The sequence below is a fragment of the Pleurodeles waltl genome, chromosome 9, assembly GCF_031143425.1.
Source record: "Pleurodeles waltl isolate 20211129_DDA chromosome 9, aPleWal1.hap1.20221129, whole genome shotgun sequence".
Lineage (NCBI taxonomy): Eukaryota > Metazoa > Chordata > Amphibia > Caudata > Salamandridae > Pleurodeles > Pleurodeles waltl.
In genome coordinates, this window is record NC_090448.1 from 918,522,636 (window position 1) to 918,536,665 (window position 14,030).

Below are 14,030 nucleotides of genomic sequence, written 5' to 3' on the forward strand. Positions count from 1 at the left end.
ATGGCAGGTAGGCCTAGAGTTCAAAGCCACAATGTGAATATCTTTGAGCTTAATGTGGTATTGTTAGACCTGGCATCCTTGGTGTGGTCTCCGCTACCTTTTTGCCTCAGCTCCCCAGGTTGTTGACTGTGTGCTGGACTCTCTTTTTGCTAAACTGGGCACTTTATCACTTCTGACCAGTGTTAAAGTGCAAGTGCTCCCCATGTTAAATTATATGTGTGACTGAGTATTCCCTGATTGGCATATTTGTTTTACAAGTAAGTCCCTAGTAAAGTGTACTAGTGGTGGCTAGGACCTGTAAGTCAAATGCTACTAGTGGGCCTGCAGCACTGATTGTGCCACCCATATAAGTAGCCCTGCATATATGGCTCAGACCTGCCACTGCAATGTCTGTGTGGGCAGTTATAAACTGCCAATTTGACCTGGCAAGTGAACCCACGTGCCAGGCCCAAACCTTCCTTTTTCATTCATGTAATGCACCCCTAAGGTAAGTCCATAGGTAGCCCCATGGGTAGGGTGCAGTGTATGTTAAAGGTGGGACATGTACTTGTATGATTTTACATGTCCTAACAGTGAAATACCACTAAATTAGTTTTTCACTGTTTCAAAGCCTATCTCTTTCATAGGTTTACATGCAGGCTGCCTTTAAATATCCTTAACGTGCAGTTTCCCTTTGAGAGCAGATAGAAATGTGGAGTTTGGGGTCTCTGAACTTACAATTTAAAAATACATCTGTTAGAGAAGTTGGTTTTTAGATTTTTAGTTTGAAAATGCCACTTTTAGAAAGTAGGTATTTTCTTGCTTAAACCATTCTGTGACTCTGCCTGTTTGTGGATTTCCTGTCTGGGTCAGAGAGACAGTTGGGCTGAATCTCCTCTGGACAGTGACATAAAGGGAGTTGGGGTGTAGCCTGCATATCTTGATGAGGGAGGAGTGGTCACTTACAACTGAATGGGCTGTGCCTGCCGTCACACAATGCAGCCTCCAACTTGCTGGTGTGTGTTTGGGGCCTGGCCTTGGCAAGGCAGGATCCTGTAAACAACAGAGGCTTTCCTTTGAATTTTCCCTACTTCAAAGGCAGAAAGGGGTATAAGTATTAGACCGAAACCCCCAGACTTTAGATCACTTCTGGAACCAAGAGGAACCTCTGCCAAGGAGAAGAGCAGAAGAGCTGAGGAGAAGTGCTGCCCCTGCCTGTGACTGTGCTTTGTTGGGATATCCTGCATTTGCTGTTTATGTCTCTGAAAGGGGAGAAACACTGTTCTTTGTTGCACATTCCTGCTTGAGAAGAGTCTCCAAGGGCTTGAACTGAGTTTGCCTCCTGTTTTGAAGTCTCAGGGCCATCAAAGATTTCCTCTGCCAGCACCTTGACTCTCTGCGGAGACTTCTGCCCTGCCAAGTGGTGCCCTATCCAGTCCCTGGCCCTTGAAAGGTGAAGTTGGCAGAACAAGGACTGAAATCCATGCACAGAATGCCGTGCAGAGAAATTTTCGGTGTACCATCTGCAATGCAGCTGATAAACGCCACGCCACCCGCTTTGCGGCTATAATTGATGCTCCACCTGCATAGCAGCTGGGAGATCGATGCATTGCGGCTGGAGAAATGATGCAACACCCACTTATGGCTGCTGATAACAATACAAATCCCACTCATCACAGTTTTGTGACACCTTGCGACCGGATTTCTCACGCATCATTGCCAGGCGTCAAAGTCGTTGTGAAACTGCGCGGATCCGAGGTGTCCTGCCCAGAAATTGATGCATCGCTCTCTTGTGAGGGAGAAAAATGACACATCGCCTCCCCGACTGGAGAAGAAATAAAGCATGGCCTCACTTGCAAGTAAGGAATCACGCATCAGTGACTTTTCCATTGCCGCCTCACCCGTGAGGCTTTATTTTTTACGCAAACCAGGTACTTTGTGTAAAATCAATGTTTCGTTTTTTTTCCATGGAGTAAGACTCTTTTTCCTTTGACAATTCATAACTTGACTTGTGTATGTTGGATTTTTGTCATTTTGATCTTGTTTGATTTAGATAAACATTGCCTATTCTTCTAAACTAATGTGGTGTCCATTTTGTTGTGTTTTTACTGTATTACTGTGTGTGTTGGTACAAATACTTTACACATTGCTTCTGAATTAAGTCTTTCTTCAGGTTCCAAGCTACCAAGGGGGTGCTGGGGGCTAACCAGGTGTGTTTCTCCTTTGCCCTGACTAGAGTGAGGGTCCTTACTTGGACAGGGGGTAACCTGGCTTCCAGCCAAAAGACCCCATTTATAAATGGCATCATATGTGAAAGTGCACTGAACATGTGTAAAGGATATTGTATATGCCCTGACTGATGGCATGCATCATGGAGTGACTTGCAGTTATGTTCTAGACGTATGTGTTTGGGTACAGGTATACATCCACAAACAGACATCTGGGTTTGCATAACCATGATGGGGATGGTGATGTAGCTTCCCATTGGGCGACATGTTGTGTGCCTCCTAGAAGTCCTTGCTACATTTGTGTCTCTCCAACATGCAAAGAACTGATGGCTTCTACTGAAGCTCTCAGAGTATGTCATTCTAAGGGGTGCCAGGCATTGGTGGTTGTGACCCTGGAGCTTGCTGATTCACTATGTGTTTTCTTTTGTGAACATCTCTGGACATGATGAAAAAAAGGGTGGAGGATGCCACAACGCTTGCACATCAACACAGGTTTCAGATTAATGTCCTTATAACCAATCTTAAATAGAATGCAATATCGAAGTCCAGTGGGTGCCAACCAGCCGGGCACCTCCCACCACAGGTTTCCAGAATCGCTGACTGCAGGGTAGTCAGTGATGATATCAAATAAATGAACAGCAAGCCAGGGCACACCAAAACAAATTCGGAGTGGTTGATCCAAGTGGTCAAACAATAAGAGTCAGGGTCCAAGGAGTAAGTGACAGCCGGACATTTATTGATGTGTGCACCAATGTGGTCAATATTCAGGTCAAAGGCCACATGTAAAGCAAATAATCCAACATTAACAGCCGACATGTGTTTTGTCTCCTAGACTTTGTTAAGGATGTGGAATAAATATACAATATGTACAGACTGGTAACAAAAAAATGAACTACTTCCATATCAATATATGTTATAAATAAAGTGAAAGATTGAGTCATGTAGTCCAATGTAACTAAACAAACTGGCATGTGTAAGTTTGAAGTAGTGCAAAGATTGAGGGATGTACACCCTGCGTGTTCATTAGTGCATGCCCAAAAAAAACCTAAAAAATTGTGCTATAGTTCAGAAACAGAAAAAAGTAAATTATAGTTGCTGATATACAAAAAGGGCCAAAGAACCAGCATATCCTGTGATATAGACGCACTGAGGCAAAGAAAACCCATGTGAGTAGAAACCTTCAAGAAATTGTATGTGCAATAGTGAAAATATAGACCATACCAAAGTAAGGAAAAAGCTAAAAAAACAAAAACATGGAGTTGAATACCTTCAGGACGTGGGTGTGGAGAGTAGGAGTTCCATGGAAAGCATATAGTAATACCATCTCCAAATGGATTAATATAATCTAGTAGGATAACGGAAATTGCAGGCCATGATAAGCCTGAAAAGGAAGAATAAACAACACGACACTGTGAATGGCAAAAAATACGACCCAAAATTAATGCCGAACTGCCTACACTAAGACAAGCCACGGGAGGGACAGTGATGAACTGGTACAGTAAATAAAGCAAGCCATAGTCTCAATGGATCGGTAGGTGAGGGGTAAAAAACTTAGAGCATGAGATGTCAGATTGTGGCAGTGAAACAGGGTGTATAAATGCCCAAAAACGTGAGACTGGCATGAATCTAAGACTGACATTGGGTAACTGAGGCAACAGAAAAAGGCAAAACAACTGAAAATACGGTGCAAGCCTCAGTATCCGGGTGAGCGTCAAAATTAATATGAACTAAAAGAATAGGACGATATAAGAATATATAACCCGTTTTATGTATCATTATAAAACATAAAGCTAAGACAAGAATATTCCCTAAAAGTTAGACCACCCGTCCCTGATATCCACGGTGCTTGCAAGGTAGCGCGTATATATTACAACGTCCAAACATTGCATAACATTTCGGCGTGTGTAAAAATAATTAAATCTCAAAAAGCACTAACGCACTTACTCCTTGGACCCTGACTCTTATTGTTTGCCCACTTGGATAAACCACTCAGAATTTATTTGGTGTGCCCTGGCTTGCTGTTCATTTATTTGATATCTCTGGACATGATGTCTGCAGTGTTCATTTTCATACCACATGTCTGGCCTATCTGTACAACATTGATACTACCTTCTTGTCTCAAGCGGGACAATAACCAATTGGTGAAGTGTAAATGGGAGACATTTTCCCAGTGTTACATGGGTATTTCCATGTCACCTTCTCCAGGCTGTTTTAATTTTACCATCAACATGTCTGACGTTTGGAGCATCATTTCTTATTGTAAGGTCATGATGTATGTGACATATGGATGTGTGTATGGCCTTGTGTGGGGTATGTGGAAATGGACTTTGCATTGTCCTACATTTGTATGCCAACAGGTGACTGAGGTCTGCTCCATGGGTCAATGCTTTGTGGGTGATGTTGTCTCCAAATGGTTGACTGGTCATGGTTATTGTACAACTTCAGCCCTACAAAGGTAGTATTTTGAGAACCGGATTTTCCTGTGGGCAACTGTTGCCTGTTCATATGGCATGCATGCATATGGTATAGCACATGTATGATCAACTTAGTTGGCGTTTGTTCCTGAGGCCTATTTAACATCATGATCATGCTTGCTAATCAGAGCTATTGTTCACATGTGTTCATGGACATGTGTGACACTATTCCTCTTTGTCTTTGCAGCATTAGCACAGGCAAGTGAAGGAGACAGGACCGAGCCATGTGGGGAAACATGTGGCCACAGGACCTCTGGTCAAGGCACCATGGACACAGAGAGACCTAGTAGCCCAGAGGACAAGGGGAGTGCCACGGGGGAGACCGGAACATCCTCATTATTGGATTCCTCCTTCAGTGGCTATTCCCTAGTGGTGGCGGACCCATCGGGGCATCCCTCAGTGCCATCCTTGTCCACAACCCCCCTGTTCTATCATCTCCCTCCCTGTTGCTCCCACATAGTTGTCTGTGTCCGCTCACCCAAGAGGGTGGGCATCTCCTTCACTGCAGGCACCTCTGTCCCAGCCCCTGTTAGCCCTGCTGCACTGAGTGAGAAGGCTATTTACCTCATGAAAAGTATCTATGTGTGTCAGACAGCTAATGTGAATGCCATCCAAGGATTGGCAACACAACTACAGCAAACCAACACATTCCTGGATGGCATTCATGGTGCAATGGCTGGCCTACAGAGATCTTTTCAGGCTTTGAACTCCTCACTGATGGCACCCAGTCACCCCCCCCCACCTTCTGCTCCCCCTCCTCCTCCCTCTTTCCAGTCCAAGGCCCTCATTACAACCCTGGCGGTCGGTGTTAAAGCGGTGGTAATACCGCCAACAGGCGGCAGTAAAAAAAATGGGATCACGACCACGGCGGAAACCGCCAACACAGACAGCCACTTTAACACTCCGACTGCCACGGCGGTAGCAACAAACACCGCAGCAGTCACCGCCAACAGAAAGGCAGAAGACAATGTACCGCCCACCCTATTACAACCTGCCAGCTTTTCTGGGGCTATACCAACGCCATCAAAAGCACAGCGGAAACAGTCTTTGGAAGGGAAACTACTCACCTTCCGACAATCAACAAAGACCAGGATGCCATGGAGCCCGAGCTCCAGGTCCTGCTGATGCTGGTCTACCTCCTCATACATGAGGAATATCAAAGGAGGCGGCGGTGAGTACTGCACCTAACACACAGGGGAGGGGGAGGAAAAAGAGAGTGACACACACAGGCAACACGCAAGACCTCCACCCCCACCCACAACACGATACACACAAACACATGCTTCAACATTATATTTACACCCTGTTACCCCCTGGAAGAATGCAAGGATAAAAGGAATTGAGTTAAATAAGTGATATGTTAGAAATAGGCAGTTATACTTAACGAATAGAAAAACAGTATATACAAATATTTGCAATATGTACACACGGCTGTTCACTGTCCTTTGCAAATGTCCGTAGCCCACTGGGCCAAAAATCATGGGCCAAGTCCACACTTGACTCCTGCCTCAATACGGAGAGAACACTGCAGGGGCATCAGGTCGAAAAAACACAGGCACCTCAGGGGGACGGGGAAGGGAGGCACCTCAGCCGGAAGATGGTACTAGGCCACTGCTCCTCGAGGGGGCTCCATGATCACAGTGATGTCCTAGGGAGTGCAAAGCCACAGTCTCTCTAGTGGGTGGGTTGCCCACTGCTTGCTCCTGGGCAGCGCAATGCCACAGTCTCTCAAGTGGGTGGGTTGCCCACTGCTTGCTCCTGGGGAGTGCAAGGCCACAGTCTCTCAAGGGGGTGGGTTTCCCACTGCTTGGTCCTGGGCAGTGCATGGCCACAGTCTCCCAAGGGGGTGGGTTGCCCACTGCTTGCTCCTGGGGAGTGCAAAGCCACAGTCTCTCCAGTGGGTGGGTTGCCCAGTGCTTGGTCCTGGGGAGTGCAAAGCCACAGTCTCTCTAGTGGGTGGGTTGCCCACCTCTTGCTCCTGGGGGGTGCAAGGCCACAGTCTCTCAAAGGGGTGGGTTGTCCACTGCTTGGTCCTGGGGAGTGCAAGGCCACAGTCTCTCAAGGGGGTGGGTTGCCCACTGCTTGCTCCTGGGAAGTGCAAAGCCACAGTCTCTCAAGTGGGTGGGTTGCCCACTGCTTGCTCCTGGGGAGTGCAAAGCCACAGTCTCTCCAGTGGGTGGGTTGCCCACTGCTTGGTCCTGGGGAGTACAAGACCACAGTCTCTCAAGTGGGTGGGTTGCCCACTCCTTGCTCCTGGGGAGTGCAAGGCCACAGTCTCTCAAAGGGGTGGGTTGTCCACTGCTTGGTCCTGGGGAGTGCAAGGCCACAGTCTCTCAAGGGGGTGGGTTGCCCACTGCTTGCTCCTGGGAAGTGCAAAGCCACAGTCTCTCAAGTGGGTGGGTTGCCCACTGCTTGCTCCTGGGGAGTGCAAGGCCACAGTCTCTCAAGGGGGTGGGTTGCCCACTGCTTGGTCCTGGGGAGTGCAAGGCCACAGTCTCAAGGGGTGGGTTGCCCACTGCTTGGTCCTGGGGAGTGCAATGCCACAGTCTCTCAAGGGTGTGGGTTGTCCACTGCTTGGACCTGGGGAGTGCAAAGCCACAGTCTCTCAAGTCGGTGGGTTGCCCACTGCTTGCTCCTGGGGAGTGCAAGGCCACAGTCTCTCAAGGGGGTGGGTTGCCCACTGCTTGGTCCTGGGGAGTGCAAGGCCACAGTCTCTCAAGGGGGTGGCATCTCCACTGGTTCTGGAGGGGGCTTTGTGCCCAGTCTGCTTCATCCTACCAAGGTTAGGGGGAGTGGATGCCTTTCTCCACTGGTTCTGGAGGGGGCTTTGTGCCCAGTCTGCTTCCTCCTGCCAAGGATAGGGGGAGTGGATGCCTTTCTCCACTGGTTCTGGAGGGTACTTTGTGCCCAGTCTGCTTCATCCTGCCAAGGTTAGGGGAGTGGATACCTTTCTCCACTGGTTCTGGAGGGGCCTTTGTGCCTAGTATGCTTCATCCTGCCAAGGATAGGGGGAGTGGATGCCTTTCTCCACTGGTTCTGGAGGCGGCTTTGTGCCCAGTCTGCTTCATTCTGCCAAGGCTAGGGGGAGTGGATGCATTTCTCCACTGGTTCTGGAGGGGGCTTTCTGCCCAGTGATGCAGCACTTGCGGTGTGACAGTTCACATTTCCTCACCTGGGTGTCGGAGGCACGAGATTTGCAGGGAACAGGTAGCATGATACTCCATGGAGGCAGGGCCAAACTCCATCCTGCCGCGACTAAAGCTGCAAACTGGTGGTAGTGCTGGTGCTGGTGCTTCCAGTGGTGGTGGGAGGCTCCAGGCCATCTCCTGCAGCCTCGGACGGCTGCCCACTGGGGATGCTGCTGCTCACAGTTGTTGTGGCAGCGGCGGGGAAGGTGGTGGTGCTTGCGGCGGTGCCTGCGGCGGGGATGCTGGCGGTGCTGTCCGTGGTGCAGGTACTGTTAGTGGTGGAGGGAGGCACCAGCCCATCTCCTGCAGCCTCGGATGGCTGCCCACTGGGGATGGTGCTGCTGACAGTTGTTGTGGCAGAGGCGGGGCAGGTGGCGGTGCAGGTGGCGGTGCTTGCCGCGGTGCAGGTGGCGGGGCTGTCGGTTCTGATGGTGAGCAGCAGGCCCTCACCTGGAGCCTCTGAGGCCTGAAGTGCCTTGCCTTGGCTTTTCTGCCACTTCCTCACCTTGGCAGATGCTGCTGGGACCTTGGCACTGGCAGCTGGAATTTTGGAGGAGGCCTTGCTCGGTGGGTCGTGCTCCTTGGCTGTGCTGCATGCTGGCCCTTTCTTCACCTTGGCAGGTGGTAGAATGGGTTGGTCCTTTGCAGGGGTCGGTGGCACACTGCCTGGCCTGACGGGTGCCCCCTTTGATCCTCTGGGAGTTGCAGGTACCACAGTGGACGCCGACTTGGTGGCTGAGGTGCTGGACTGGGATCTGGATGCCCTGGCCCGAGTGGAAGGACGGGGGGGTGAGGGGTAGGGCATAGGTCAATGTTTGCCAGGAAAAGTTTTTTAGACACACTGAGATGGGAAGATGGAGAGGGTTTGGGAGTGGAGGAAGAGGGAGTGGTTGTAGGAGGTGTCTGTCTGCTGAGTTTGGGTGAAGGTGCATGGGCTGGATGCTGTTGGGAGGTGGATGCCTGTTGGGTAGGTGGGTGCTTGCATTTGTGTACTTTGGGATGATTTGTCACAGACACACTGGGAGAGGACATAGGGGACGTGTGCATGGTTGTGGGGGTGGTGACTGCCAGTGAGGGGTGTGTTGTGATGGGCGTGCTGGTGATGGAGTTAGTGGATGAGGATGTAGTGCATGCAGGTGTGAGTGGAGATGATACTGGGAGGGAGGTGGACGATGAGGAGGAGGGGGACACAGTGGAGGCAGTGGATGTTGGTGTGTTTGCATGGGCATTGTGCTTGTGTGAGAGCCTGTGAGATGAAGTGTGGTGCTTATGTTTGCCTGAACCACTTTTGTGTGTTGACTTGGGTGAATACTGGTCTGAAGGTGTGCTTGGGATAGGCTGAGGTTGAGGGGATTGGGACTGGGTAGAGGAAGATGGAGGGGGGAGGCTAGACATAGGGACAATGGCTGCCATCAGTGCTGAGGCCAGAGCCTGAAATGCTCTCTATTGGGCTGCCACACCAGAGTGCATGCCCTCCAGGGATGCATTTGTTTGTTGCAAATGCCTCTCAACACCCTGGATGGCATTCAGAATGGTTGACTGCCCAACAGTGAGGGATCTCAGGAGGTCAATAGCCTCCTCACTGAGGGCAGCAGGGCTGACTGGGGCAGGGCCTGAGGTGCCTGGGGTGAAGGAGATGTCCACCATCCTGGGTGAGCGGGCACGGGAAACACGCTGAGGGGCTGCTGGGAGTGTAGTGCTGGTGGGGGGTGGCGGCTGTACCTGTTCTTGGGGTGGGCACAGAGGTATCCGCCACCGCCAGGGAGCTGCCATCGGAGGAGGAGTCGCTGTCTGTGGTCTCCCCTCCTGTCCCTGTTGTGGTGTTCCCCTCGCCCTCCGTCCCACTGGTGCCTTCCCCCTCGGTGGATTGGGCCTCCAGGCCCATGTGGGAGGCAGCTCCCTCCGTCACCGGTGCCTCTGCTCCTCCGCCAGATGATGCTAATGCACACAAGGACAGGGTGACAAAACAAAAAGGGGGGGGGGAGACAGAGGATACACTTGGTCAATGCCAGCAACAAAACCACCATTGGCGTACACTACACACAGGGATCAGCCCTATGCACTAGGCCATGCCCAACCATTTACTAAGACAGTCACCAGCCCATGGGGTACAATGCCTTATGCCAGCATCTGCACAATAGAAACCGACAGGACCATGCCCAGTAGTAGATGGCCACTTACACTATTGGGGAAGGAGTGCTGCAGAGCCTGCCCAACAAGGGACCTACCCTGCCAAGTTCATCCTGGCCTAGGGGCACCCACAGCCCACATCCCCCACCCAGGGAACACCTTAACGCGTGCAAAGTCATGATTCTGACTCTGTACTCACCCCTTGTGGCTGCTGTGATGCCCTCAAGTGCCCATCCAACTCCAGATAGGCCACTGCCAGTATGCGGGACATTAGGGGGGTCATGGTGCGACAGGCACCCCTACCACGTTGGGAGGCCAGCCCCAGCTGGGCCTCCAATGACTTCTTTGACCAGCGGCACAGGTCCTCCTATCTCTTGCGGCAGTGGGTGCTTGACTGTGAAAGACCCCCAGGGTCCGCACCTCCTTGGTGATGGCACGCCAAATACCGTTTTTCTGATGGGTGCTGACCTGGAGGGAAAATACAGCAGAAAAGGAAATTACTCATCTGTCCGGACCGTCATACTCATTGCCCACCAATTCCCATCCATGCCCTGATGCACATACACTGATCACCTTACATGCTGCACTCTGACCAGGAAGCCTCAGCACCCCCCAACATGTGGCTTACATCCACAGCACTCTATACATTCATGGCCCACGCATCATGCTCACAGTGTACTCACCTGTTTGTCTGGAGGACCATAGAGTAATGTGTACTTGGGTAGGACCCCATCCACCAGTTTCTCCAACTCCTCCACAGAGAAAGCAGGGGCCCTTTTCCCGGACACATGAGCCACTGTCCCTTCCAGACACAGGTCACAGCAGCACTTGCAGTGTAGGTCCTCTCCTGTTGAAGGCCAGGTAGCAAGTGAGCGAATAATTAGAAAATGGTGGTGTACGCCGGTGGTGGGTGCGGTCACCGCCGGCGTACATTGCCATTGGCTACTGTAACCTATAGGGCTCAATAATAACCAATGCAAAGTTGCATGGCGGTCATCGACCACCTACCGCGACGGCGCACAACACCAGTGCAATTACCTCATTTCCACTTGTTCCTCCTCACAGGTTAGGCAGCCTCCATTTTCAGGGGGGCACAGGGCATGCCACATAACTGCATCACAGCAGACATTGGCACATCAACTGACTCTAGAGTTCACATACTGCTTCTGTAAAGTAAATTATTCAACATTAGTGCAAATGATGTGGAAATATGACTGTCTGCTCACCGTTCTCTTCCATAGGCTTTAACCGTTGAGGCAGAATATGAGATGGCGGCATCCTCCGGTGTACAGACCCCTGGTGGACCTTGCGACAATGGATGAAAGACACATTATCATCACATACAGACTTGATTGTGCCACAATCCAAGAACTGTGTGCCCAATTGAAGCCAGACCTGTTGTCAGCCATCCGAAAGCCCACAGGAATTCCCCCTCTAGTGCAGGTCCTGTCAGTGCTCCATTTCCTGCCAAGTGGTTCCTTCCAAACAACAGTGGCCATGGCATCAGGGATTTCTCAGCCAATGTTCTCCAACGTGTTGACCAGAGTGTTGTCTGTCCTGCTGAAACACATGCGCAGCTACATTGTGTTCCCCCAGGTGGAGGATTTGGCCACAGGGTAAGCTGAATTTTATGCCCTGGGACATACCTCCCAACATCATTGGTGCCATTGATGGTACACATGTAGCGTTTGTCCTCCACCCCCGGAGAAATGAACAGGTTTACAGGAATAGAAAAAGCTATCACTCGATGAATGTGCAGATGGTGTGTTTGGCAGACCAGTACATCTCCCATGTGAATGCCAAATATCCCGGCTCTGTGCATGACGCCTTTATCTTGAGGAATAGCAGCATCCCATATGTGATGGGCCAACTCCAGAGGCACCGGGTGTGGCTAATAGGTGAGCCAAAGATCACCACCCAGTATATGTTGATGTCTGGGTATGGGATTGCCCCTAACGCTTAATGTGTGTGTCTAACAGTCGTCACCCTATATTTACAGGTGACTTTGGTTACCCCAACCTCTCATTGATACTGACCCCAGTGAGGAATGCCAGGACAAGAGCAGAGGAACGTTACAATGAGGCACATGGACGTACAAGGAGTGTTATAGAAAGAACCTTTGGCCTCCTGAAGGCCAGGTTCCGGTGCCTCCATCTGACAGGTGGCTCCCTGTACTACTCACCCAAGAAGGTGTGCCAGATCATCTTTGCATGCTGCTTGTTGCACAACCTGGTCTTGAGATGCTAGGTGCCTTTTCTGCAGGAGGATGTGCCTGGAGATGGTCCTGTGGCAGCAGTGGAGCCTGTGGACAATGAGGAATAGGAGGCAGAGGAAGAAGATATTGACAACAGAACAAATATAATACAGCTGTACTTCCAGCGACACACAGGTAACTCCACTTAACATTTCAGTAATCTGTTGGATATTGTACAAGGCAGCCTCTTACCCTATGTCTATGTTCACTGACTGTTCCCTTTGGATTCTCTATTTTCAGATCTCTGTGCCCCATTCTGGCTCCTGCTATATGTACTGCTGCCCACCAAAGGTCACCCTGTAGTATATTTCACTGTACAGATACGTTTCAATGCTTTGATAATGTTGTACTAATACATTTGTGAATCATTAGACTGACTCCAGATTGGTATTTGTTTCAAGGGTGTTTATTTAGGTGCTAATAAGTATAGGGGTATGTGAAAGTGGCTGGGGTGATGGAGGAGGAAAGTCCAGGGTAGGGCCCAGTCTTTTGGTATCACAGGTGCATTGTCCAAGGGGGCATAGGAAGAGGAGCAATGGCAGTTCAAGGTGGACAGGGTAACAGAGTGGGACAGAAGGGTGACTATCAGGAGAGTCCTATTTCCTGGCAGGGGTCTTGGCAATGTTCTCTGTCTTCTTCCTGGATCGCAGGGACCGTTTGCGGGGTGGTTCTCCTTCTGCAGGGGGTAGGGTGCTGGTGGCCTGTTGGTCCTGTGGCAGGGCCTCCTGTCCACTAGTGCTGGCGGAAGTGGAAGGCTGTTCCTTGGGTTGGCTAGTGTCAGACGCCCTTTGTTGCCTCCATCATGGTCTTGCCCATATCAGCCAGCACCCCTGCAATGGTGACCAGGATGGTGTATATTTTTGTTAGGTCATCCCTGATCCCCATGTACTGTCCCTCCTGTAGCTGCTGGGTCTCCTGCAACTTGGCCAGCATCAGGCCCATGGTCTCCTGGGAATGGTGGTATGCTCCCAGGATGTTTGAGAGTGCCTCGTGGAGAGTGGATTCCCTGGGCTTGTCCTCCCCCTGTCGCACAGCAGTCCTCCCAGCTTCCCTGTTGTCCTGTGCCTCTGTCCCTTGAGCCGTGTGCCCACTGCCACTGACCCCAGGTCCCTGATCGTCCTGTGTTTGTGGGGTTGTCTGGGGTCACCGTAGTGGTGGACACACTGCTGATTCATGTGTCATGTGGACAGTGGCATGGGCCTGCTGGGTGGGTGCTGGTGTTTCCTGAGGGGGGAGGCTCTATGGGGCGTTGGGACTGTGGCAGGGGAACCGACTGTCCAGAGGCCCATGATGGGCCAGGTTGGTCATCCTGATCCAGGCGTGCAGAGCTGCTGTCGTCACTGTGGGCCTCTTCGGGGGGGGACTGGATGTAGCTGGCACCTCCTCTCCGGTGACGTTGAGTAGGGCTCCTGCTGGGATGTAAATGCATTGTTAATGTATCTGCGTGGGCCATATTGTGCATGGGTGTGTTTCCATTTATGATTGTCATTTCCCTGTTGGCTTGCCCTTGTGTGAGTGGTGATTTTGTGGGCTGGGTGAGTCTCTCTACTGCGCATGCTGGGGTGATGGGTGTCCATGCATGTCTGTGATGGGGTCCATGCATTCGTGTGGCATGCAGGGCTTGGTATTGGGATGGGTGGGTTGTGATAGTGGGGTATATGTGAGGTTTGGAGTGATGGGGTGAGGGTAGAGGTAGGAGTTTGTGATGGCATGCAGGTAGGGTGGGGGGATGAAGTAGTTCAGATTTTACATACCAGAGTCCAGTCCTCCTGCTACT